Here is a 24696-nt window from a genome sequence, read left to right on the forward strand (position 1 = left end):
TAGCTAGATGATGACAACTTTTCTTGACTGTGAATTTCATTAAAGATATACATTTGTGTTGTAGCCCTCTGAATGACAGAAGTTGACAAATAGCTGGGGAAAGTTGTTTTCTAGAGGAAAGTTAGCAGCTCCCCTCTGTTCAGATTTTCCCAGCCCTCAGACAAAAATCAGAAGGAATCAGAACATCAGGAGAGGTTGGGGGCTGGTGAGTGGGATGGGAGTGTAATCACTCATGAAAGTTCTGGCGGTGCTTAGGAGCATCTGTTTGTTTCAGGTGACTGTGCAGATGTGTTCATTGTAGTCAGTGTGCTAAGGGCTCAATTTCCCCAGCCCAGCATGCTGCCTTGATGGATGGACAGATGGATTTGTTCTCTTTCTCACTCTGAGCACCTGTGCTGAGTCTTAGACAGTGTGCATGAAACCAGGACCAGTGCCCTGGCTCGTGGAGTATGCAGTGAATAAATGGAAGACTTCAGTGCCATCTTAGATGATCCAAAGCAGAGGCTAGTGGGCCCTGAATGGAGGAATGTGAATAATATTCAGGGTGCAGGCTCTGGAGTTATTTGGACCACTCAAGCTAGAGCCCCTTGTAGCTCTTCCATCTTGGGCAAATTCCTTAAGTACCTTGTGCCTAGTTTTTCTCATCTGCTAAGTGAAGATAATGTTACTACCCACTCTGTAGCATTAGTGTGGGGAAGATGAGACGATGCAATTCTGGATTGACTTATAAAAAACACTGATGTATAATAACTTATTTGATACACTCATGATACCAAACCCTATGAGACAGATGTTATCCCTATGTTACAGATGAGGGGACTGAGGTTTAATACCACATAACTCCTATTGGGCTTCCCTGATAACTCTGTCTTCCAAAGCAGGAGATGCGCATACAATACCTGGGTCAAGAAGATTCATTGGAGAAGGAAATGGTAACCCACTCCAGTATTCTTGCCTGGGGAATCCCATAGACAGAGAAGTCTGGCCAGCTGTGGTCCATGGGGTCGCAAAATCACTGGACACGACTTAGCGATTAAACACAGTGACAAACTCCTATTGATAATGTGAAGAGAAAGGGGTAGAATGGAGATTGGAGCTTGGCAGTCTGGCTTGCGGCGGCTCTGCTTGGTACAAAGTCAGTCCTCTGTAAGTGCCACCGTTAGAAGACACCATCAGGGGTCAGGCTTACCCACAAAAGTTACTATGGCTGAGATCAGAGAAGCCCACTTGCTTCTCCCAGGAGTCAGAAGGATAAAGCAGAAACAAAGTGGATTCCTGGCATCGCCTGCGAAGAAGTGCCATTTCGGCAGAGTCAGGTGGGGAGGGCGTAGCCTTGTTTGGTATCTTGATTTTTTAGTTCCCGGGAACCGAAGGAATCCTAGCCCCATTCAATTCCCTGAAGAGACCAAGCAGGAAGAGCAGTAACTTGGCGTCTGATTCACCATCTGTCGTCCCGAGAGAGCACTCTGACTGCGGAGGAGCCTGTCGGGGGCCTCCTCTTCAGAGGTTGCCAACTTCGGCATCCACCATAGCACCCTGTCATGGGGTGAGCAGGGCATCCCCGAAAATTCTGATCACCTGCTCCCGCCTGTTAGACCTGTGTGCAGTCAGCTTGTTTCCTTAAATAATGTCCTCATTTACATATGAGTAAATGGACTCTCTAGCCTTTGCGAAAATGAGTACTTGATGCCACTTGTGAGTACTGTTCAGGTGGGATCACTTTTTTCCAGTTCGTTCTTGCCATCATCCGTACTTCTGTTATTACAAAATACACGCCTGCATAGCGCCTGTTCTTGGTTTCTAGACTTTCCCATATCAGGGGTAGCTAGAAAAAGCTTCAAGAAGATGACTAATTGAACAGAGTTATGTTCAGGGGTCAAGACACAATAACAACAGTTACCTTCGTGACTGCTTCTGTGCTTTCATCCAACATTGCCTTTAGTCCAGGCGCCACAAAGCCTTTTACAGACAGTAATTGAAACTGCAAAGCACTTGTGGGGTGGGGATTGTTGTCCTCATTTCTTGTGGGGAGCAGACCCAGTCTGGAGGAACGTGGGGTCTCCACTCCCACGGTGCCCCTGGGAGAGGCAGTCACATGTGGCCCTGAGTGCGGGATGCTTTCCTGGGCCAGTGTGTCCTGAGCAGGGCGCTGAAATACCCTGAGTGCACAGACACTGCTTAGGCGTAAGTTTCTCTTCTTCAGAGGTGACCTGCTGGGAGACTGCCCCCTGTCCTGCCCCAGTATGAGTTCTGAGGTCTGAGAGTAGCTGAGCCACAGAGAGAGGCTTCGTAGCAGACGTGCAGAAGCCAGGAGAGGCAGCCAGGGGCTGGCTCCATAAGGTGCTGAATTTCGAGTCAGGCACCTCTCAGGTGAAAATGCATGATGAGTTGATTTATCTGAGAGACAGGAGGTGGGTTTATCAGTGGTGCTGGTGGGTGCTGGAGTGTTGGCTTTGGCGGGGTTATTTGTGGAGGTGGCCAGTCTGCTGGGCCATTTTAAGCAGTGAACTCAAGTCATCAGGTTACATTTGGGAGTCCTTAATTTGGGCCAAATGAAGCTACATCACCTTCACATTTAAAAACACATAGTCAGTGGTGACTGGTTTGAATTTTTCATCATTGGATGACTGTGGAATACAAGGGAACTAAATGGAGTTTATTCTTAGATCAGACTTCCAAGGCAGATGAAATGATTTCCCTCTCACATCTTAACGGATTTTTAAATCCTATGGAGGATTTGGCTGAAGACACTCTGTGAAATTTCAACTGTACAGGAATGGGTTCTCACCTATTATATCCTGTCTCAGCAAGTGAGATGGTGACTAGAGCTCACCAGAAGGAGAGTGGTACCCAGGGGGCTGGCCTGTCATGACAGCATCATCCTATGAGCTTTGTTCTCCTCTGAAAAGCATAGCGCCCTCCTGAAGTCAGGTGAAGGGTGTTGTTTGAAATGAGCCATATTTTATTTTTTTCCAGAAATTCTTAAGCTGATTGTGTGACATGAACATCTAAACAGAGTAACCAGATTCCAGTGGCATGACCGACATTAGTTTATACATTCTTTCTCTGCCCCTTATCCTTTCAACAAAATGGTAAATAATTTCATTTGCAGGCAAATATCATGGGCATTTTTTTTTTACCCTGGCAGTTCTTATTTAAATGAGAAATTTGCTTTATCTGGTCATACGTTAGCTGAGTGTGTCCTGATTTTATGTAGCAGGTGTTTATGAGGAATTCTGGAGGGTCTCCATCCTGATGACTTCCTCTCTCCAGTGATGAGCTGGAAAGGTGGACACTGTTATGGGAGGGCCCCTTAGCACTCAGGTCATCTCCACGTCTCACTCCGTCTAAAGAAAGCATTGGCATTTTGGAAGAGGGGTGAGAGCCTGTCTTCAGTCTCTTCCCCACGAGAGTACCAAGCTCTACCAGGCTCCCTTGGGGAGAATCACTTTGACACTATGATACCACAGACCTGCGGTCTCTAATTTTGACTGATGCTATAACCTTGCAGCACTCGCGATGCGGCTCTTGCGTCGCGTGTGGTGGACCAGAGCCTTTGGTTCTGTGTCATTTGTCAACTTGCGTTCTTAGACGTGACGGATGAGAATAAGATCATCAACCCACTTCATTCTGAGATGAAACAAAAGCCATTGTGACTGAAATAGAGAGTTTGGTGTGACTCACTCTACCATCAAATATGCTTTGTACACAGAGTTCCAAAGAGATTTCTAACTTTTAGGCACCATTTTATGGTCTCGAGACCTGATTAAACTCGAGAATGGACAGAGGTTTCCTTGGCTTTCCCCCTACCCCCCCCCCCCCCCCACACACACACACAAAATAGAAGTACCACCTCCCTCCCCGCCACAAAACAGATTCCAAGCATTTGGGTTTAAAGTCGCAAATTCCTCGATGATGCAGTTTTGTGCGTCTCTTTGTTGTAATTGTACCAGCTGTTTCCCTCCCTTCCAGCCTGTCAGAGCTACTCCCAGCAGTCCAAGGCAGCACCATCAGACGATTGTATGAAGGGAATTTGATTTAATTCTCCATATCGTGCTTTTAACTAGAGACGGCGTAAAATCAAATTTGGCTAAGCTTATAAGGGTGTCGTTTAGAATGATGGATTTTCCCAACTACCAGTGTACAGTGTAAAACTTTTATTTCCCCCTTTCTTTATTTTAGGTTAAACGCATCTCTCAGAATGACTGTGTCGTTGACAGTATCTATTTCAAATAGACTAGTTATGCTCTCTGCTGTAACTGAGACTTCCATAAATGGGCTATACTTTGACTTTTAAAATATTATTTATGACCTTAAAACTCTCACTTTTCTAGACTAGTTAAGTGGCTTACTAATATCAAGAATATCGGACCTGATTTATTAGGATACACTAGCATGTTACCTCACTTCTTACATTTTAATGGCCAAGAATGCTGTAGAAAAGTGAAGCAAAGCAGCTTTCCTTTTTGGTGAAAATTGAAATCAGCTTAACTCACAGATTAATTATCTGATTTCTCTGAAATCATGCATGCTTCAGTGTGTCTTTCTTCAAAACATTGGAAGGCAAGCATTTCATCCAGGAAGTGCTTTAATTCAGAGGCGAAAATAACTTCATTTTGAGTGGGGGTACTTATTTGCAATGATGAAGTTTTAAAAATCTATATCTATTACATGAGGAGCAGAAATAAAGAGGGAGATAGCCTGTTGGTGTTCTGTTCCTGACAATTACAAAAATCTTTATTTATTGGCAATGGAAGAAAGAAAGCTCTGTTAGAAGGACAAATAGAGAGATCCCCTCATCCATTCCCCTTTAGGGGTAATTTTTACACCTTGCCCAGTATTTAAATACCTCTTAACTGCTAGATGTCCATCTGTATCCCCTTCCTGGGTCTTCAGAGTAGTGTATGAAGCATGACCTTGTAACTTGCTTTGTTTATACATCTGTCAGGACAATATGTTATCTTCCCTTAAAAATGCAAATGCGCTCCCTGCAATACAGAGCTCTTTAGTCAACAAATAAATTGAGGTAAAGACTTTACCTAATACCCATTTAATTTAAATTCATTTTATAAACATAAAGACGCCTTTTAAGAGAAGCTTTAATTCCTACTAGCACCTTGATTTGTGGTTGCCATGGAGAATCAAATCTGTCATTTGACAAGAAAAGTCACCCATTTATGACAGCACTTTATCTTGTCTCTCCAGGGGAAGAAAATGTCAAAAGTGAGAGCAGAAAAAAATAAAGCCTTGAAACACCAGAATTTCTTGATTTCATTTTTATTATTCAGCTATCATATCCTTTCTGATAATAGCAACTTGGTGAAAATAAATAATGTTCCTACAGTAAAATCAAATATTTCCTATTGGAATGGACAAGGTTCTTTGTGACTGTCAGTGCTGTGAAGTCTGGCAAGAAATAGTGTTATTAGATAAACCTGCGGTGCCCAAATCCCATTTTCTTTTCATTATAGTGTCAAAATAATTATACCTGTGTAATTTGGGTAAGGAATTGCAGAATAAGTAAAATGGCCCATTGCAAGAGATTGCTGCTTTACGCTTGTGTTCCTTTCAGGGTGGGGTTTCTAAAGGAATGAATGCCAGGGGTAAATAAAGAATTTTCATTTGAATAAAGACATAGAATAAGTGTTCCATATTATATGCTAAATGGGTAGGTAAAAGCTATATTTTGTTTTTTTGCCCGAATACCTGTTTTGTAAATCAGAGTTAAAAAGGCAGAATATCTTACCTGGTCATGAACTGGGATATTACATTTTGCCAAAGACTTAAAAAAATATTTCATCCAATCTGATGTTTGTTTGGGTTTTTGAAAATGGTGTGGCACTCCAAGAGATGAAAAATTTAAAGTTCTGATCCAGATCTGACCAGTGATTCTTTATAGTTTGCCTGTGCCTGAGTAGTGTGTATGTCAGTATATATATATGGACACATATTCACTGGAAGGATGTTTGCCTGCCTGCCACGTTCATGGTTAAAAATCTCTTTTCTGAGATTTGCATTAAACAAAAATGTTGGTGTTATGCTCAGATAAGCACATGAAAATAATCTGGGCTGCATCTTTCTTGAGGGGCAGTGTTTTTGATTGTTGGAGTATTATACATCTTGATGTGTTTCAGAAGTGAAGTAATCTTGTATCGATGAGATAGCATTGTAATAGCACGCCCGTTAGTGAAGGTTTAGTGTAAATATCTGACTGGTAGGGGAGCTGGTTTCTGGAGCAGTTGTGCTGTACAGGATTACGAAAATGGAGAGAACAGAAAGGGCTGAACTCTCATCTTTCTGAAATTGGCACTCAGCGCCAGAATGGTTGCCAGCGCTGGTGGGGATCTGCTGTGTGGAAGCCTGCCGCTGCAGAGTTCCCGTCCGTCCTGTGCACCCCAGCCAGGGACGCGAGCTAGGCGTGTTGCTAAAAAGGAGAACGTGGGGAGAGGGAATGGCTATGACTTGTAAACAAACCTACCCATAAATATCAATAAAAATGTGTTTCATTGGCATATCTTTTGATTTCCTGGATTGTGCATGTTGGACACACTGCCTATTTTTACCCAGTGGTTGAGCCATTTCCCTACTATTTGCGTGCCTGGGAGTTCTCAATTGCCTAAATGTGAGACATCAGGCCCTAAAGTACACTTAAAGGTGTAGGCACTAAACACAAACCTGCAGAGGCACTGTATTTCTGAATTAACGCTGCCGTGTTATTTAACACTCAGGACTCTGTTTGGCCCTCTACTCTGATAAAATTGTCACTTGAATTTTGTGGAGGTGAGAATAGCAATGTGGATTGTCTCCACATCAGGACTCAGATCATTTTTGTGATTACTGAGGATATTGGATGTATGTACTCAGCAGAATATGTTCACACCAGTTGATAGTAAAATTGCAACATGGCATAATAATCGCAATTTACATAGGATTGTGTGTGTTCTCCGGTTGTGTGTGCAGCACCACTGTAGATTTTCTGTAATCCAGTGTGTGTAAATGTGTTGGGAAGACTTTGGGTCCGGGGCGGGGGGGAGGGCTTTATTTTATTGTATTTTGAACTTTTTTTTTTTTGGGATTTTGAACTTTTAAAAGTGCATTTTAATTTTTCTTAACATAACTTTCTGTGACTTCTGATTTGTATGAATTTGTGAATGCTTTTATCTTTTTTTAAGTTTTATGGTGAGGATTAGCAGAGACATTTAAGAACATGGTAGGGATGTGTGAATGAGTAAACCCTGCCATCATAGCCTAGCATTCTGTCAGCACACTCTCACATACTTGTCTTTATATTCTAGTAGGAGAATTTGTCTTTGTGTGTCCTGCTTTCTTTGAGGGGCAATGATACATCTCTGAAATAAGTTGCCAGGGCAGTCTTTTATATGCGGTATTTTCTTTTGCAGTAACCTGCAAACACTCTTTCTTTAAAAATAAAGCTGCTAATACTAGTCAACGCACATTTTTTTTACAGGAAAAAAAAAAAACCCAGAAGCAGTCTGACTCTTTGATATTGTGTGAGTTTAAGATTATTGTTTTGTAGTTAATAATAAAAAATACTAGCATAATATTTAGCACTTACTATTTTTCAGTCACTATATAGTTTTGGTATCTCACAGTATTTCTGTGAAGTAGGAATTGCTATAATCTCTACCTTCCAGAGAAGAAATTGATGTGTTAAAGAAGATACACAGTCCTGAGTCCCAAAGCTGGTTCCTGGAGGATATGGGATTTGAACAACCTGCTTCTGTGGTCTCCAGAGGACAGAAGAAAAGGCTGTGGGTCAAGGAACACTTAATATAAATTTTGGTCCCCATTGTGATGCTATCAACTTGTAGATATGAAATATCAGCTCACTATATCGTGCACTACCTGTCACGTCTGAAAAATTATTAGTTTACAAGAAAAACCAGCACCTTTCTTTGAATGCAGTTTCTTTGCCGCCTCAATAATGAAAGTAACAGAAAACCTTATTTACATCTCAGAAATCGTTTCCTCAAATTTCCTGTTTTGCCAGACTTTTGTGAGTCCCTTTCTCTTTCTCTTTCTCTGTCATGCCTTCTGCCCACATGCTATGCTGTAAAGCGAGACCCGCTAGTTTGTCGATTTCATGAAGATGTCTGTCCATTGTCTCTCCACTGGGGAAGGATTTCAGTAATCAGTTAAGGGCCACTGTCCTTTCCACGGGGCGTTCACTCCTTTCCCTCAGCAGGGCTTTATGGCTGTGCTTTTTGGAAGTCCTTTGTCCAAGTTACTTTACCTGAAGGCTTGCTGTATTCTTGTATTAATGTAGTAAAATTATAGTTGTTTTTAATAACTTAATTGAATGAAGAAGAACACATGGAACTGAAAAGTAAAATGGTAGTATTTATTAAGCTGTTCTTACATAGCCCTGCAGATTTGCACTCCCCCTTGAAACTATTATTAATACTTCTTTTCTGTTTTAGGTTACCTGCATCAGGAAAACCAAAACTGTTGGAAGTGCAACCCTTAAAAACATTTTGACTCTTCCTATGAATGAAAAACACTTAGGCTTCTTTATTCTGCAGATTTAAAACTTGGGCCTTTAAAGGCACAAACTGAGAGAGAGATTCAGAAGCAAAGGCCTCTTCTTTTTCACTTTGTAATTAGTTAGCTCTTTGAAATCCCATCCCATGCAATATTTTAGTTTTCTTCATTTTATCCCAATTGTGGCAAAAGCAATGTTTTCTTAAACATTTAAGTGAGTTTTTATTTAGGACCCCTTTGAGAGCTAGTTTTCACGTTTTCTTTAATGAAAAGGGAAGGGTGTTTAATGACAAAAAGCTCACATATAATGGGTTATTTACTTGGGTTAGTCCTAGAAAAAGTGAATATTAGATTTGAGAAGTGCTCTTGCCTTCTGCAGCTGGTCTCTTTTTGTTTGAGGGTGTCTCTGCACAGGGCTGTACTCTGTTGTGTGCCTCGGTATTTCAGACAGAGGGGGAATGTGTGCTCCTGCAAACATTTCCTCGTTTGCCTCTCACTTTCTGTTTGACAAGTGTAGCACTGAAGGCATGTGTGTGCACGTGTGTGTCTGCATACACTTTCTTTTACGAAATTGATTATTTGTTAAGAGATGTGTATCATTCATAAGAATTCCAGAACAGTGCCCCTGCCCCCATTCAGTCTGGGGCATATACAAAGCTATGATACGGTTCTTGGAAGTTTCGTTAGGTTATACTATTTCAGTGGGTTGGTGAGTTTAGCAGTGGATCAGAAGGAGCCCATAACAGCCCAGAAGTGGGTGTACACGTGAAGTTGTACGACAGCGCTGAGACAGTAGTAAACTGCAGGACTGCATGAGTGTTGGTCGTTCTGATTCAGAGAGTCTGGAATGGGAACCCGGGAATCTGCATTTTTTAAAAGCAAACTCCTCTGATGATCGGCATCCAGGTAGTGCATAGCCTAAATACCTGTGTTCTTGAAGTTGGGGAACTCTCCTTATCATCCCCCCATCTAGAACACCTCCATCAAAATTCTTCTAGAGCAGTGTTCCTCATCCCTTGATGTGTGTTGGGATCAGCTCTGGATTTTGTTAAAATGCTGGTTCTTATTCAGTAGATCTGGGAGGGGGTGTGCCTGGACCCTGCACCGTTAGCTAGCTCCCAGGTGCTGTCCTTGCTCCTGGTCCAGGGCACGCTGAGAACATCACGGATCGCTGGTTTCTGTGGCACAGTTTTCGGGGGAAAAAGGAAAAAAAGCAACTTTTGGTGTGCTCTTTGTCTCTGTGGTTTTCTGTCGAACCTCATCTCGTTCTCTCTCCCTGTCTTGCCTCCTATCTCAGTATGTCCCCACGTCTGTGAACATTGAGGAGCGTTTTCACGGGGACTACGGGTGATGCCCATCATGTATGCGCAGACGCAGAGACTCTAACTAGCCCAGTGACCCCAGCTCTGACCACCCTGTAGGAGTCCAGTTCTCTCTGCTGGATGGAGGGCATGTAAGATTCTTCAGAGACTCTCTCTCACCTCTGCTACTGCTGTTATGTAACGAAATAGAGGCAGCATAGTTGCAAACTCCAGGGTCACTGGAGAGGGGCACCTTGCAAAGCCGGGTAAGAGAAGTAACAGTTTTACCTCTGGATTTTCCTGCTAAGATACTAATATTTGCTTTATAAAGGCTTTGACAGAGAAGAGGTGATTTGCTGGAAATACTTGAAGTCACAGCAGCTCTGTTTCAGAGTTGTGGCCGCTTTCAAGCTTGGTCTGTTCATTGTCTTCAGTTCAATGTTCAATGTCTTCAGAGATTACCAGCAGAGATGCCTGGTTCATAATGAGTTTGAGGACTTTATCTCTTTGCATGAAAAGAGATGAGGTGAGTCCTTGAAGACTTTCTATCTTTGGCTGTAGAAGGCAGATGTAGAAGCTCTTAGGATGTTGGTGTCTGAGCTGGGTACATATTCATGAATTCGCTTTCTACCTGGGCTTTCAGAAAAGGGGTGTAATCAGTGGGCTCAGTTCTGAATGTCATCTGTAATAGTACAGATGAAGGTACTTCAATGACAGTACGACTTTAGATCCTGAAGGTGGTGTTGATCATCTCAGTAACTTGCGACAAGATCTCAGTATTGGGGATGGGGGAGGTTGGTTTCATTTGTCCAAAAGCGGGAGTTAGACTTAAATGATCATTATGAGTCCATCAGCACCAGAGATAGTTTTCTCCTTGTGTTGAAATCCTTGATTCAGGCGGTCGGGCTGCCTGGATCACATATGTGAATCTCCTTTAGCTAACAGCTAAACAGGTTATCCTAACAGGATAATCAAGGTAACCGGTTCTCAAAATCGAGCCATTTGCCTGTGTCCTTCAGATTGAAGAATATATCTGAGAATTCCTGTTTTGAACCAGTAAACTCCTTTACCTTGTAGACAGTGTGAAATTGGAGGTTGAGAGGAATGAGGTTGGAGGAGGGACCCTGCTTTATTCTTGTCTTTGTTTAGCTAGCAGGTCTTGGCCTTATTTTATGAAGCTCTGTACATGCTTATTCTTCTCCTGATTCCTGTTAAGAAGGTACGAAGTAGGTAGCGTGGAAACATTCAGTGATACTCACCCAAACACCACTGACTGTTAGGATCGTAGAATTTTGGCACTAGAAGTAACGTGCCTCGAGAGTCTCACACTCAAACTGTAACGGGGCCACACAGGTACTTATGAGGAAGTCAGCAGATTTAGTGGGGAGAGTAGAGATCCAGACAACACTGAGGATCCAGTCTGTCCAGTTGTCACCAGGACTTTGGGCTGTATTGCCAGGTTTTCTCAATTCTCTAGAAATGCCAGAAAACGGAGTGGACTTTTAGGAGTCCTTTGGAGATGTGTCTGTCTTACCCAATGGGACTCCACTGAGTGAAAGGGGGAGAAAGAGCCAGTATATGGAAGTCATTTCCATTTTCTGGGACACCAGCTGATTCTCTCAGCGACTGAAAAGCTACCCAGTGATCACGTTGCACTGCAGTTGACTTGGGAGGGAGACAGGTGCTCCTCTCTGTGACCATCAGATAATGACAGCTCTTGACCAAAGCAGTGTCCACATTCAAAACTGTGTGCCTCATCCCTCCAAGTTCAACCCTCTCAGATACTCAAATATAACATGAGCCTGCTTTGGGTCAGTAAGCCTGAACCTCATCATTTATCCCAGAGAGAATAAAATTATATCAAGCAACTCATCTGCTATAGTGCCAACTCTGAATTTTCCCTCTCTTGCCTTGCTCTTTGGATTTGTCCATGTTATTGAAAAATAAGGTATTGTTGCATGGAGATCACCTGGTTTTCTGAGGTGTTTACCATTAAACAAAACTGCTGCAGAATAAAAACATTTGCCTCCTTGACTTGAGTGGGGGAGAGGTAAAGGGAAAAAAAAAAGAAAAACTAAACTTCTGAGTTATTTAGTCTTGAGACTGATTTCCGTATTGTGTAAGGTATTTCAGTATATGAGAGTTTTCCGTGTTCTTTAGAGTTCCCTTTGATGACATTATTTCAAAAGATACAGGGTGGTAGCTATTAGAAATGGATATCAATTCACCTTCTGGGGGCTTCAAGCGTGTTTAGTTTTAGAGACCTAGCAGGTCACATTTTTTAAATTGCACACGTATCTTTACCCTGTGGGCACCGACTTTTGCCACAGAGAGGTATGTGACCACCTACGCAGGAGATGCACGCCTTCGTAAATGAGAGCGGCATAATTCTCTTCTCTTGGAAAGCTGCACCCCAGAAACCTATTGTTTTACCTGTGGAATTCCCAACTTGGAGGTAGCCTGGAGTGAGCACATACATTTTTATTTGTGATTTTGGCAATTTTTCTAGCTGGACCACCCCCCCCCCCCCCCCCCCCCATTTGTCTGTGGTTACACAGGAGAGACCAGTTTGTGTTCCTTTGTGGTTCCAGTATGTTCTCCTTTTCTGTGTTTAACATAGAGGCTGACCACTTGATGTGTTTGTCCCAGTGACAGAAAGGCAGTGTACCCCTCGTACCTTCTTGACTCTGCCTTCTACTTAGCCTGAGCATTTCCAAATTGCCGGTGTTTTAATGACTGTATTGTTCTTCCAGTTCAATTGTATTTAATTGGCTTCATGTTTTGTCTTTTTGTTTCCATGAAAGGATTATTGGGGGTGTGAAAAAAAAAAGCCCATTTAAGTGAAGCCCCATCATTTAAAACACATAAAAATTCTTTAAGATGCCTTTTTATTCAGGATCTCTTTATCTTCCTTCACAAGCTTTCTGAGAATAAGTAGTGCATGTTGAGGTTTATCTTTGCTTTTATGTGCTCCAGCCACATGCTTAACGTTGAGCACATTTGAGTCTCATTTCACCGGCTTTCACAATCCTTTTATAAAGGGACTGATCTGTTAACATCACCCTCTTTAGATCTAGCAGACAGAATGTCCTTCCATACAAAGAAGGGCTCCCCGTCTTTCTGGCCGGCCAGTAAGTGAATGATTTCAGGCCTGGTGGGCAATACTCGTGTCCATGCGTCACACAGCCCGACCACAGTAGTAGGCAGCTGCATGTAATTTTGAACTCCACTCATTGAACTGTAATAAAACAATATAAGCACTGCTTGGGGGGAAGATTGGATGCAGTTATCCTTACACAAGGCTCGGGCATATGAAAGCAGTGCTGGCTGACAAGAGGATTTTGAGATTTGATTTTGATTGAATTGCAGAATTGAACAGGCCAGGAATGTCAGTGGAAGGCTAAACGCCTGTAGTGCCATAAAGTTTTATTCATGTGAGGCTTTCCAATATCAAGTAGATGGATTATTGGAAAAGGTGTCAAGGGACATGAAATGGAAGAGCCCCAAACATAAAATGTAGGCAGGAGGGAAAAATTACTTCTTGCTTAGTGTATAATTAGGTCTCAAAAAAAAAAAGAAAAGAATATTCCATAAAATTGTTTATTCTTCCCTCTCTTCAAAGAAGAAAAAATGATTCTCTTGTTATATCACTTGTTATTTATTCAAACAAAGTTGAATTTAGTATTTAAGATGGGATCTATGTCACTCTTTTTCTTCCTTCCAGTTTTAATGAGATATAATTGACATATAGCACTGCATATGTTTAAGGTGTTCAGGATAATGGTTTAACTTAAATACATCATGAAATGATTGCCTCTAAGTTCATTAAACATCAATCATCCCATGTAGAGATAAATTAAAGAAATAAGAAAAAATTTTTTTCCTTGTGATGAGAAACCAAGAATTTGAAAAATATCAGGATGGTGATTGCCTACCATGGAAAATGGCAGGTAGAGCATTTTGTTGAGTGATAGAAATGTTTTGTCTTAATACGGGTGTCACTTGTACTGTTGTACACATTTGTCAAAATCATTTGATCTCTAACACATAAGATATGTATATAAACTTTATGTAAACTACACCTCCATAAAAACTGTTAGCATACTACTAGCAAGAAATCTCATATATGTAGACATGTAAAATAATTCATAATGAAATACAGATTATTTGGAATTGACAGTGAAGCACTCCTTTTCTACTTAAGAAAAGCAGTCTTATGCTATTCTTTTTGATTTTGTTCCAAATTAACACAGGGTGATAGTTTTTGTTGAAAAGAGAGGGGAGGGTAAATCAAGAATATCATGTGCACTAGACACCACGAGCTCTTCTTTTCAGAAATGAGAGAGAGGCTGGGCTTCACGCATCCTAACACACTGGCTTGTTTCATCGCTCAGCGATGTGTATAGAATCATGCACGCATTTGCCTTGGGCAGCTGGTATCACCATTCATGCGGGGTTGGAGCGTAGCATTCATTGGCGATGAGCTAGTAGTTCCCTGGTGAAGTTATATAGAAGGTTGGATGGAGAGGGCCATGTTTTTTGCGTTTGCTGCCCTGGTTCTTTATCCATGTGCAGTGTTTCTATTAAATTTGTGAATGAAGCATTTCTAAAATTTGCCAGGGTGGAGGCAATACCTGTAACTTTTTAGTTTTGAATTCAGTGGTTTAGCATTTCTAACCAGAGTGGTTTTGGCTGAATAATCAAAATAATCAAAATTAGGAATATATACGCTTTGACTCCAGCCTGCAGGTGTGATTTTCCTTTGTCCTCCTCCTACCCCTTGTTCTAATGTAGTCTGTATTTAGAAACATGTTTATTTGTAAATGAGGCTTTGTGAGGTTAAAACAGAAAACCAGAAAGGACATTTTGAACCTTGAGGGGTTTGTGTTTTTCAAGCCCCCCTTTTCCTTTAATGCTCAACTTGAAAGAAAGGGCCAGCTTTCAGGTTGATGTTACCTCCCTGAGATTTGTAAAACTTTTCTTTACCCCATGTTCCATAGATCTCTGTTAGAATGTATTTAGTTATACTTTATTATTGTTTAGTTTTTCTAAAAATAAACTCCATGAATATTTATCTAATCAAACAATGATTCATTTACAAGCAGCTTTTTGAAAGAAAAAGGGGTCCTCAATTGGAGTGGTCAGATTGCATGATCTCTAAGTGGCCCCTTTTAATTTCATATCTCACCCCCTCATTCTGTAAGGTTGAGGCAAAATTGATATGAGAGCGGAATTTTCTGCTGTTGCTGGAATTAATCCTAATTTGCATTGAAACAGGAGGGGAAAGGGTTGTTTAGGGCGGATGAGAGGAAGTGCTCACAAAGTTGCAGAAAGCTGCCTTTGAACTTGGTAAGATTCAGGGAAATTTGCCTGGTCTGCTCCCAGTCATGCAGTTCTGATTTTCAAGAGGAGAGATGTTATAGTGTTAGCTGTCAGTTTACCTTGTTATTCTTCCTTGGAAGTTACTGCCACACACAGATGCGTGAATCGAATTTCACTCCCATGTCTCTTTAACACTGTGCTAAAGTGAAGCAAGGTAGGTGCCTAAAGTACAACATTTAAGGAGGAACACACACTTAGGTGCTGAAACCTCGAACTTGGACGACTCTGAAAATGAGTGCCTCCTTTACATTTTGAACTTGAGGCCCCTTGCTTGCTTTCTTGAGTTCTGGGCCCTGCTGTAACACTATTAGAAGGTGGTATTTGGGTTGCATTTTTTTACAGTAAAAAAAATACTCTATCTAAATAATGCATATCCACCTTTTTGCTATTGCTATAACCTCCCCTATCTTTCTTACCGAAATTAAATAAATGAAGAGAGTGATTATACAATATCATTTGATTCCTGTTTCCATGCAGTTTCCCCAAATTGGCAAGCATGCTGCGTCTGAACTAAAATGCAGTTTTGCATCAGGTCTGGTCATGACATGTATTTTTTTCCTTTGATCCCAGTGGAGCTGGAGTTTGACATTGGTGAGCAGACTTACAGGCCACACACCTTATTAAGTGATACAGTTGCAAGTGCCCTCCGTTAAAAAGACACGTGCCGGCCTTGCCAGATTGAAGTCTGCTAAGCAGGTTTCAAAGGATTTAATACTTGGCAATTATTTGGCTCTGAATTTGTGGAAGTGGTAATTTGGTGTTCAAAGCAGAGAAGTTAACTCGGGACATTAAAGCAGTTGATGAGAACAATCTTTGTTTCTGGCACTACAGCCACCACCTACCTACTAGTCAGGGGATTCTCAGGAAGAACTCCCCTTGAATTCCTCCCATTTCGTCCGCAGGAAAGCCTAGTTTGGCGGGTGTCATTATTACCTACTGTTTGACACTTGAGGGAATCACCGCTTGGAGAAATGAAATCATTTGCCCACGCTCACAGCTCAGAAACAACAGAGCCTGGCTCTTGAACTCTTAATACCACTGCTCTTCACCCTTGCACGACACTCCTGTTGATTGTCCGAGGATATTATTATAGGTACAGTCTACCTTTTGAAAGAGCTACCAGAATTTCCTTTGTACTGTCGCTTATCCTTACAAGTTGAGCATTCGTTTGCAGAACTGTTAAGGCGTTCAGTGGCCACACTAAGTTTTTGCAGACTTAATGGTGCAAGATTTTGCAGATTTTGTCCATTTGCAGAAGCCATCCGCAGAGGAGTGTGCAAGCAGAAGAGAAGCAGTGGGAATCCTTAAGTCTGGCTAGTGGGGAGGGCTCTGCTGGTAGAGCAGGAGGTAACCGTCAGTCACTAAGACTAAAGTCTTTAGAAGGAGCCAGATTCTACCCTGGGGTTCCTCCCCGCTCCCCAAAGGCTGGCAGCATTTGCCTTACTTAGCAGGAAAGCGCTCTTTGGATACCTGAAACCATTAGGGGTTCCTTGAGGTTTGGTACTGTGAATGAATGAAGCCTCTTTCCTAAAAGCTGAAATCGATTGGAGAAAACTGGAAGAATGAGTCATTAGGTTCTCTTAGAACATGTCTATGCTTATTTCTGGCTGACTGCAAAGCATCGAAATTTGTCTGTGATCCTGAGTAGGACAAAAGGGAGAGAAACGGATAGCCACCTCCCTCCGACCCCCACCCCCATTCTGGTTAGTATGCAAGTTTAATAGAAACATATTAAAAAAGGCTAGCTTCTCTTAGAAGGAACCTGTTTACAAGTTATACCCTCCATCTTAACAGATAAAGCACTCGGAGCATGGCTGGCTTTCCTCTTAATAACCTTGCTGTTGGCATGAGGCCTTGTCCGCACTTGTCTTCGGTAGTTCCTCTCAGTTTCTAAGAGGTGACTGGAACACAGACCTTGATGGTTTCAACTCTCCGCAAGTGAAATGATAATGGACAATGGAGCCAAGTGGTATTCTGGAGCTAGGCCACTCACAGATCTCCTCTTTGGGCTGCAGTGATTCCCGTTTGGATCTGACCCTAACCTCGTGGTGTCTCCTTGCTAATCACGGCCAAGGTACTGTCCTGCCTGTTTGTTCATCTGTTAAATGAGTATTCTTCTCTGTATGCTCTTTGGGGAACCCTGGTAATATTTGATGCTGATAATAACTTGGTAATATTTGATGCTGAGGACCTGGTCCTCATATGGTAGTGAGATATAAATAGCAATCATGGTTGACATATGTGTAGACGCAGGTATTCAAGCCACAAATACGTTTTTACTTCTGTGGTGTTCTATGTAAAATATTTGAATTCATCACTTCAATTTAGTGAGGTTCCCTTTGCAAAACCCAGATTTCTGGCTTCTTTTCACAAATCAGAAGATGTGGAAGCACCAGCCTTTCTCCCAGGCTGGAACACGGGTACCCGTTTGGATGGGGCTTGTCAAACTGTCACGTTAGGGCTGCTTTCCCACACTCCCTGGTGTTTGAGTCCCTGTCTGCTTCATTTGTTGATTCAGTTGCCTGACCCCCGTGAGCATCTGGCTTTGCAGCCCTGGTCGAGTGTGTCCTGAAGTGTGTGGACCACCACCCACGCGTATAGACAGCATCAGCCTTGACAGTTGTTCCTACTGAGGCATGTGCAGTGAGGTTTCTGGAAAGTCATTTTTTTTTTAATCCCTTAAATGATTTAAACTTTCTGGAAGCTGTGGATCTCATATAAACAAGGGGACCCATAGAAAAACATACTCATTGGAGAATTACGAGGCATATAATTTTGTCTTTAAATTCTTACAAGTGAACTGTAAGAACATGACTTCATAGGAACCTCTGAGACATTATAGCGTTTTAATTACACTCTGCTGCTCCATGGGATGCCTCATTTTTACTTTTATTAATTTAATTTTTTTTCCTGTTTGTGGCAGTGGGTGCCTTGTCTCCGGCCCCACCCCTGTGTGCCTCGGGGAAGCTGCCTGGTGCCTCCCTCTTTGGGGCAGAGGCTCCAGGGCCACGTCCTGTCTGCGAAGAGTTTATGAGGTTTCACCTGCTCCTTCATTCCTGCTCATCACCCTCCCTGCTTCCTCTTGGGCTGCCAGCAATGCATTATATCACCTCCATCTGCAACCAGAGCTACTAGCATCACTCTGCCGGTGTCTGTATTTCCCCAGTGACTTAAAGAAAACCATTAAGTGCCCATGAGTGGCAGCAGCTCATGGAAGCCAGTCTGCACAGCCCGCATTTCTCTGTGGGGCCCACGCTTCTCAGAGAAGGCAAGAGCTGCCCTCTGTTTCTCCCTGTGGCAACCAGGTTGTCCACATTGAATACCTGAATCCATCCGTGCATCAGTTCTTTTCAGTAGATATTGACTGAGTGCCTCTGATGTACCAGGCATGGGTGTTTTCAGTACTCTGTGACAACAGGCTTGTGGCCTGATCCCATGACACAGATGCAGAGGAGAAATTAGAACCATAGGGAATGAGACTGAGTGAGGCCCTTCTGAAAGGGGGAACTGACTTTGTAAAACACCATGGAGTTCAAACGCAGAATCTTAGAACTTTTTTTTTTTTCCAACTTTTAATTTTGTATTGGAGTATAGCAGATTAACAATGCTCTTCAGGTGAACAACAAAGGGATTCAGCCATACAGACAGATGTATCCATTCTCCTGCAAACTCTCCTCTACTAGAATCTTAGAACATCTTGAGAAGCTTTCTGGATGGAGCTCATTTTTCTTTTTCAGAAACCTCAGGAGGCAGTCTGTTACCTGGATGAGATGTCTTCTTTACCAGCTGTGTTCTGGTTCTGACCCAAACACCGGGGACTGCCATTAGGTTGCCAGTAGTATACATGGCCCCTCTTTGAGTTGGGCAGTGCACACTCTTCCCAGCCATCCGCAGTGGCCTCGATCCAAACAGATGTGCATTTGAGTCTTGCTTTTATCATGTACTCTTTGTGAGCTAGCATGTGTTTCTTAGGCTCTTCCAAATTTAATTTCTTTGCCTGCAAAGCGGTGGTGGAGTTACAGTGCCTGCCTCTCAGGCGCCATAGTGAAGAAGCAGGGGAAGAGGCCTGTTAAAGGCCCTGAGTGCCTGCTGCATGGTCTGCACTCAAGAAATTGTCACCACTGCTGTTACTGGGATGACTGACGGCCTTCCATACATCGTCTCCCCCTTCCCCAGCTGCATGATGCACTTTGAAAGGGATAGCCTTCAGATTCCTTTTCCAGAACATTGAGGTTTCCTTCCTGACCCTGCAGCCCCCAGGCCATCTCCCCCTCCTCTGTCCCTCAGGCTGAGCTCCGGCGGCAGCATGTCCAGAGCATCCCTGGCGAATGCCCATTGCCTTTCTGTCTGCAGCAGGCCTGTGCGATTTTGGCTGCTTGTCTAATCCAGGGAAGGAGCCACCACTCCTCTGCCTTGGGTAGGCCAGTTGCGGGCTGGCCCATAATAATACAGTTATGAAGGTTAACAGGAAAAAGTGGGGTCCAGGAGCAATTCCAGGCTGCTGGCAGCCTGGCTGAATTGGAAGTGCCCCACCAGTGAAAACTGCAGCGAGAAGCAGATTAAACCTCCTATCTGCCATCTCACGCTCTTCTCTCCCCTTTCCTGTTTGGACTTGAAAGACGATTGGAGCCAGGGCCCTGACAGTTGACGGAAGTGCTGCAAGGGGGGAGTATTTATTTACAGTGAGTCGTGGCGATGCTTGTTCAGGATGCGGTTTCTAGCAGGAAGTTCTGTCCCCACCCCCGGGTTTGATCATTTCTCCAAAAAAAAAAAAAAAAAATCCTTGATTGTTTGAGGCCTCCGCACTGACATGGAGCAGCACAGGTAACCTGTCTGTACTTGGAGGGTGTGCCAGCTGCACCATCGGAGGAGGGCCTAGAAAAGAGCAGCAGGCCCCGCTCCCCCAGATGTGTTGAGGCGCTGTGATAATCATTAGGCATTTAAAATAGGGAAGTGGGCCGCGCGCACGTGCTGTAGGCTGTGGTTGGCGTGGGCCATTCCATTCGTTAACAGAAACCAGTGCCAACTGAGGATGTTGTGCTGGGTGTTTCAGAGAGAAATCACTTTGAGGCAAACTCAGAGGCAGCAATGCCTAGGAAGCAAGTATCTGAGTTATATCCAGTCGGCCTGAGGACGCTGAAGCCGCTCTGAAGCAGAGCGCTGAGCTCTGGGTTCCAAGTTTGGGGTGCCTCCTGCTTTTTCGAGTCTTGTAGAATGATGGAAGAAAAGGGTGGTGAGGGAAACGGGATTCCATCATGGAGTTTATTTTGGTATTTTCTTAAGTCTTCAGAAGACCTTGTAATACTAGAGAATTTTCTCAAAACCCACAAATATCCTTCATTTCTTACTTAAAAAAAATATAGAAGATGAGGAAACATTACCAAAGGGTATAAAATGGGAATGAAATCTCCCTCCACCAGGGGCTCATCTCCCTTCTTATTACATCTTTTAAGGCCTGAGGCACCAGCACCATTAGCATCACTTGGGAACTTAATAGAAATGCAGGTTCTGGGGTACTAGCAGAGACCTAGTCAGAGAGGACCATGTAGCATGGAAATCTGTGTTTTAATGAGTCCTCTGTGTGGTTCCGAATGGTCACTAATGCTTGTGAACTGCATACTTAACTGTGGGTTTAAACGTCAGTGTATTAACAGAATTTGCTGGTTGGCTTTTAAACGACAGATGCTTGAGCTGGACACCCAGAGGCTCCGATTTGTATGTTGCTAGTGGGACCTGAGAATCTGCATTCTTTATTTTTCAAGGAGAGGGGCAAGCGTCCCTTTCTACCATTTCCCTCCCCACAGTGGTTCTGATGGAGTGCTCCTGGATCTCTGATAAACCCTGACTTTGGGAGTGGCTCTGATTCTTTAGAAAAAAAAAAAAAAAAGCAAAAATCATGGAATGGAGGAAGCAGTGCTTATTTGTTGAGGCCACAGCTAATTTAATGCATGAAGAGACTGACAGTAAAGAGGACCTTGACACCCATGTACATTTCCCCAGCTGTCCCAGATGCCCAACTCATTGCAAGAGACTTTTGTGACTAATTTCTGCAACTAAGGAATTCATCTCTCTTTTTGAGAAACTCTTGTCAGTCTGCCAAATTTCTTGGACCTTGTCAATATTCAGAGGAAGCTGCAAATGTTCTCCTGTAGGTGTCTCCCCCAGTCTTTTTCTTATCTCTTCATCCATTATTTTTTGGCTTCTAAAGGTGTTTAGCCATCTTTGAAAGGTGTTAGTGATTGGATGAGATTTTAAGCTGATGGACTTTATTTGCAGACTATGGCAGTAGAGGTGACAGTCTTCATTCCCCTTTAAATGTTTCCCTTTAAACGTCTGTTGACCAAGTGTTTACAAAGATGTATGCAGTCTTTGTGTCAAGGAGCTTACAGTTGAGTGGCTGATGGTTTATACAGAGAAACTATGTGTAGAATAGTAGCCCATTACAGTGTGGAACTGGTGCAGAAGGAATGACATACTGTGGGTCCCACAGAGTTTCATAGAAGTGGCATACCGTGTTTAAGCAGGGTTTTGAAGGATGAATAGGAGTTCTCCAGGTGACTCAAGAGGAAAATATTATTACAGGCAGGGACAGTCACTAGAGTTGTATCCAGATCTGCCTCCTGAGACGTTTCACATTTGGGAATCTTTTGGAGTTATTTAGGAGTGACTTCTGAGTTGGAAGATTCTGGGGAAGATAGCACTTGGAACTTACCTAAGGTCATCTTGATGCAAATAACATTGGAGAATATGGAAGAATTTTGTCATGTATGAAGCACAGTAACCTTTATAAAATAAAACAATTTTTTGTGTGTGTGAAGTTTCCCCCTTAAATCCCAAAGTTCCTCTATAGTCTGGATAGGGTTGACAGGCTGCCAAGATGCTTGGGGGACTTGGGTGGGAAAGGGAGTTGGCTGGTTTCGTGGTTCCTGGTGCCAGCCTTCTCCACAGTGTGTTTTGTTGAGCATTTGTCCATTGACATGCTTCTCACTGAGTCTGAAATCGTGAGGATTTAGGCAGGAGGAGTAAGAACACCCCTCCGGAGGTCTGCCAGACTTATTTAAAATTCCTCTAGGAACCGTGACTTTGGACACGTTCTTAACCTTTGCCACTGTGTTTTCCCCAGTAAAGCTGGAGTCATAGTCCTGTCACTCTTCTAAGAGTGAAAGAATGAATGGCGCAATGAAGTAACACAGAGAGAGCGTTCGGCGTGGTGTCTGGCAGTTCAGTAGCCACTTGCTCTGCTTGAAAGCAGGTGTAACAGAAAGAACGACACACACCACAAACTTGGTCTCTGAACTCCCAGGCCAATCGAAAGCAGTTTTTCAACCTGGGTGCTCTTGAAATTTGGGCCCAGAAAGTTCTTTGTTGTGGGGGCTGTGCATCATGGGATGTGCGGCAGCATCCCTGCCTCCACCTGCTAGGTGACGGTGGCATTCCCTCCTGCCCCCCGAAGCCTGTCTAGGAGGAGCAACATGATTCGCGAAGGTGTTTATTCTGACGGAAGCACTGCAAAACTAACTCTCTAATGTAGAAAATGGAAAAGAACACACAAGAAGCAGCTTAAAAAATGGTTTCATACTGTTTGCAGCAGGGAACATGGCTTTAAGAAAGCCATCAACCAGTACTTATTAAAATCCTAGAACATCTCACAGGGAAGAATTCCTGACCTACATGTGGTCATTTTCTTGATTTTTCATCTGATACTGATTCCAGTTTAAAATACGATGGAGAGGGTCTTGGGGCTGTTTATTTATACAAGACTTTTTTTCCTTCTTTGTAAAAAGTTTTCATGGTGGTAAAATGCATGTGATAAGAAATGTGCTGTCTTCACCAGTGTGAAGTTCAGTACTGTGAAGTATCAGTGTGGTCACGTTGTTGTATCTCCAGAACTTTTTCACTTTGCAGAACTGAAACTTTGAACCTATTAAACAGCAGCTCCCATGGTCACTTTGGTCCAGCTCCTGGCAATCAGTTGGACTTTATATCTCGGTGAATCTGAGTACTCTGGGCATCTCATATTGGTGCGGTCATTCAGTATTTGTATTTTGTGAATGGCTTGTATCACTTAGCATAGTGTCTCAAGGTTCATCCATGTTGTAGCATGCATCACAATTTCCTTCCTTTTTAAGGCTAAATTTCTTTTTCAGTGTGTGTATATACTACATTTTGTTTATTCATCTGTCAGTGGACACTTGGTTTGCTTCTACCTTTTCATCTTATTAGTAACTCTGCTTTTAATAGGGTGTATGATACAAATATGTCTTTGATACCCTGCTTTTCATTCTTTTAGAGCTGTATTCAAAAGTAGAATTGCTGGATCAGGTGGTAGTTTTTTACCCCTTCTTTTTAAATGATCTTAGCTGAGGGAAATGGAGTCCAGTGTCCTTTGGACCCACCCTTCACCCTTTCTTGAAGTTTCACCTTCCATTCCTGCTGACCTGATTCTTTGTCTCACCCCATCTTTGTGCCTGCAGACACCCATCGGTGTTACCAAGGACCAGCGTAGGGTCAGCATCCTCTCCATGAGCCCATGGTCCGAAGCAGCATCCAGGTGGCCGAGAACAACCACACCTTGAAAACTTCATCTCTGGAAGCTGTGCTCTTTCTTCAAGCTGTGCGTCTGCTCATGCAGGAGACCTGGCTCCCATCTTTTCCTGTCTGCTATCTGCATAGACAGTCACATCCTTAGGCAATTTAGTGAAGTGGTGAAGAGACAAATGAGTTGTGAGAAGGCGAGGTGGTGTCTCCTTATGAGTGGCACTTTGGGTAGCGTGTTGTAGCTCCGACCTTCGGGCTCCGTTCACTCCCCGCCCCTGGACAGCTCTGTGTCCCAGCTACCTTCCATACTGCTCTGTGGTCTTCAGAATTCCCATCTGGGTGTCACCCGTCGGGTTGCGGAAGGATGGGTGGAACGCGTAATTTACTTATAAAAATATTCCGGTTCTGCATTGACAGTCTCAGAGTAAGAAAACAGGAGAACAGAAAAGCAGTATGTTGAAAAGCTTGTATCTATGGAGACTGCTTTTTTCTGTCCATTCTTTTTTTTTTTTTTTTCCTAATTAGTCTGAAACCTCCCTAAAACTATATAATTCTATTTGCGGGGTAGGCTTACCAAGTCTTGTGCCTGAGAAAGAGATCTTGACTGCTGGGACCTGGGGTGCGTAAGGGAGAACAGAAGGTCCAAGGGAGGGCCAGTCTCAATATTTGGAGACCAAGATGATGTTCAACAGCAGGGAGCCTGCAGAAGGTGGCACTCAGTTGAAGTCGCCATGTGTGTTGTTATGCAGTCCTTCTGTGAACCAGGGCTTCCTCTGCTGCTGGCCAGGAGGATGGACAGTCAGCGGGGATGGTGAGATGCGGGGGGATTCGTGCAGCAGGTGACTTAGAAGTGTATGAATAGATGGAAATAGAACTAGTCTTGTCATTTCACATTTTAAAAAGTAATCCCCAAACAGCAGCTTTTTCAGACCAGGGTAGCTCATATGAAACTGGGTTGTCAGAAAATGAAGAA

At 43.1% G+C, this 24696-nt stretch overlaps 1 protein-coding gene across 13 annotated transcripts in view; it reads left to right on the plus strand.

Moving 5' to 3' along the window:
• FOXP1 (forkhead box P1) overlaps positions 1 to 24696 on the plus strand; it is a 615660-nt gene that overhangs the window by 121205 nt on the left and 469759 nt on the right. The window contains exon 1 of one of the 13 annotated variants that reach the window (XM_070455674.1): positions 9801 to 10069. The exons of the other annotated variants lie outside the window; for them this stretch is intronic. The gene's annotated coding sequence lies outside the window, so the exon portion shown is untranslated. Of the gene's footprint in view, positions 1 to 9800; positions 10070 to 24696 lie in introns of those variants that run through there. 13 annotated transcript variants of the gene reach the window in all.

The sequence above is a fragment of the Odocoileus virginianus genome, chromosome 26 (assembly GCF_023699985.2).
Source record: "Odocoileus virginianus isolate 20LAN1187 ecotype Illinois chromosome 26, Ovbor_1.2, whole genome shotgun sequence".
NCBI classification, from domain to species: Eukaryota; Metazoa; Chordata; class Mammalia; order Artiodactyla; family Cervidae; genus Odocoileus; species Odocoileus virginianus.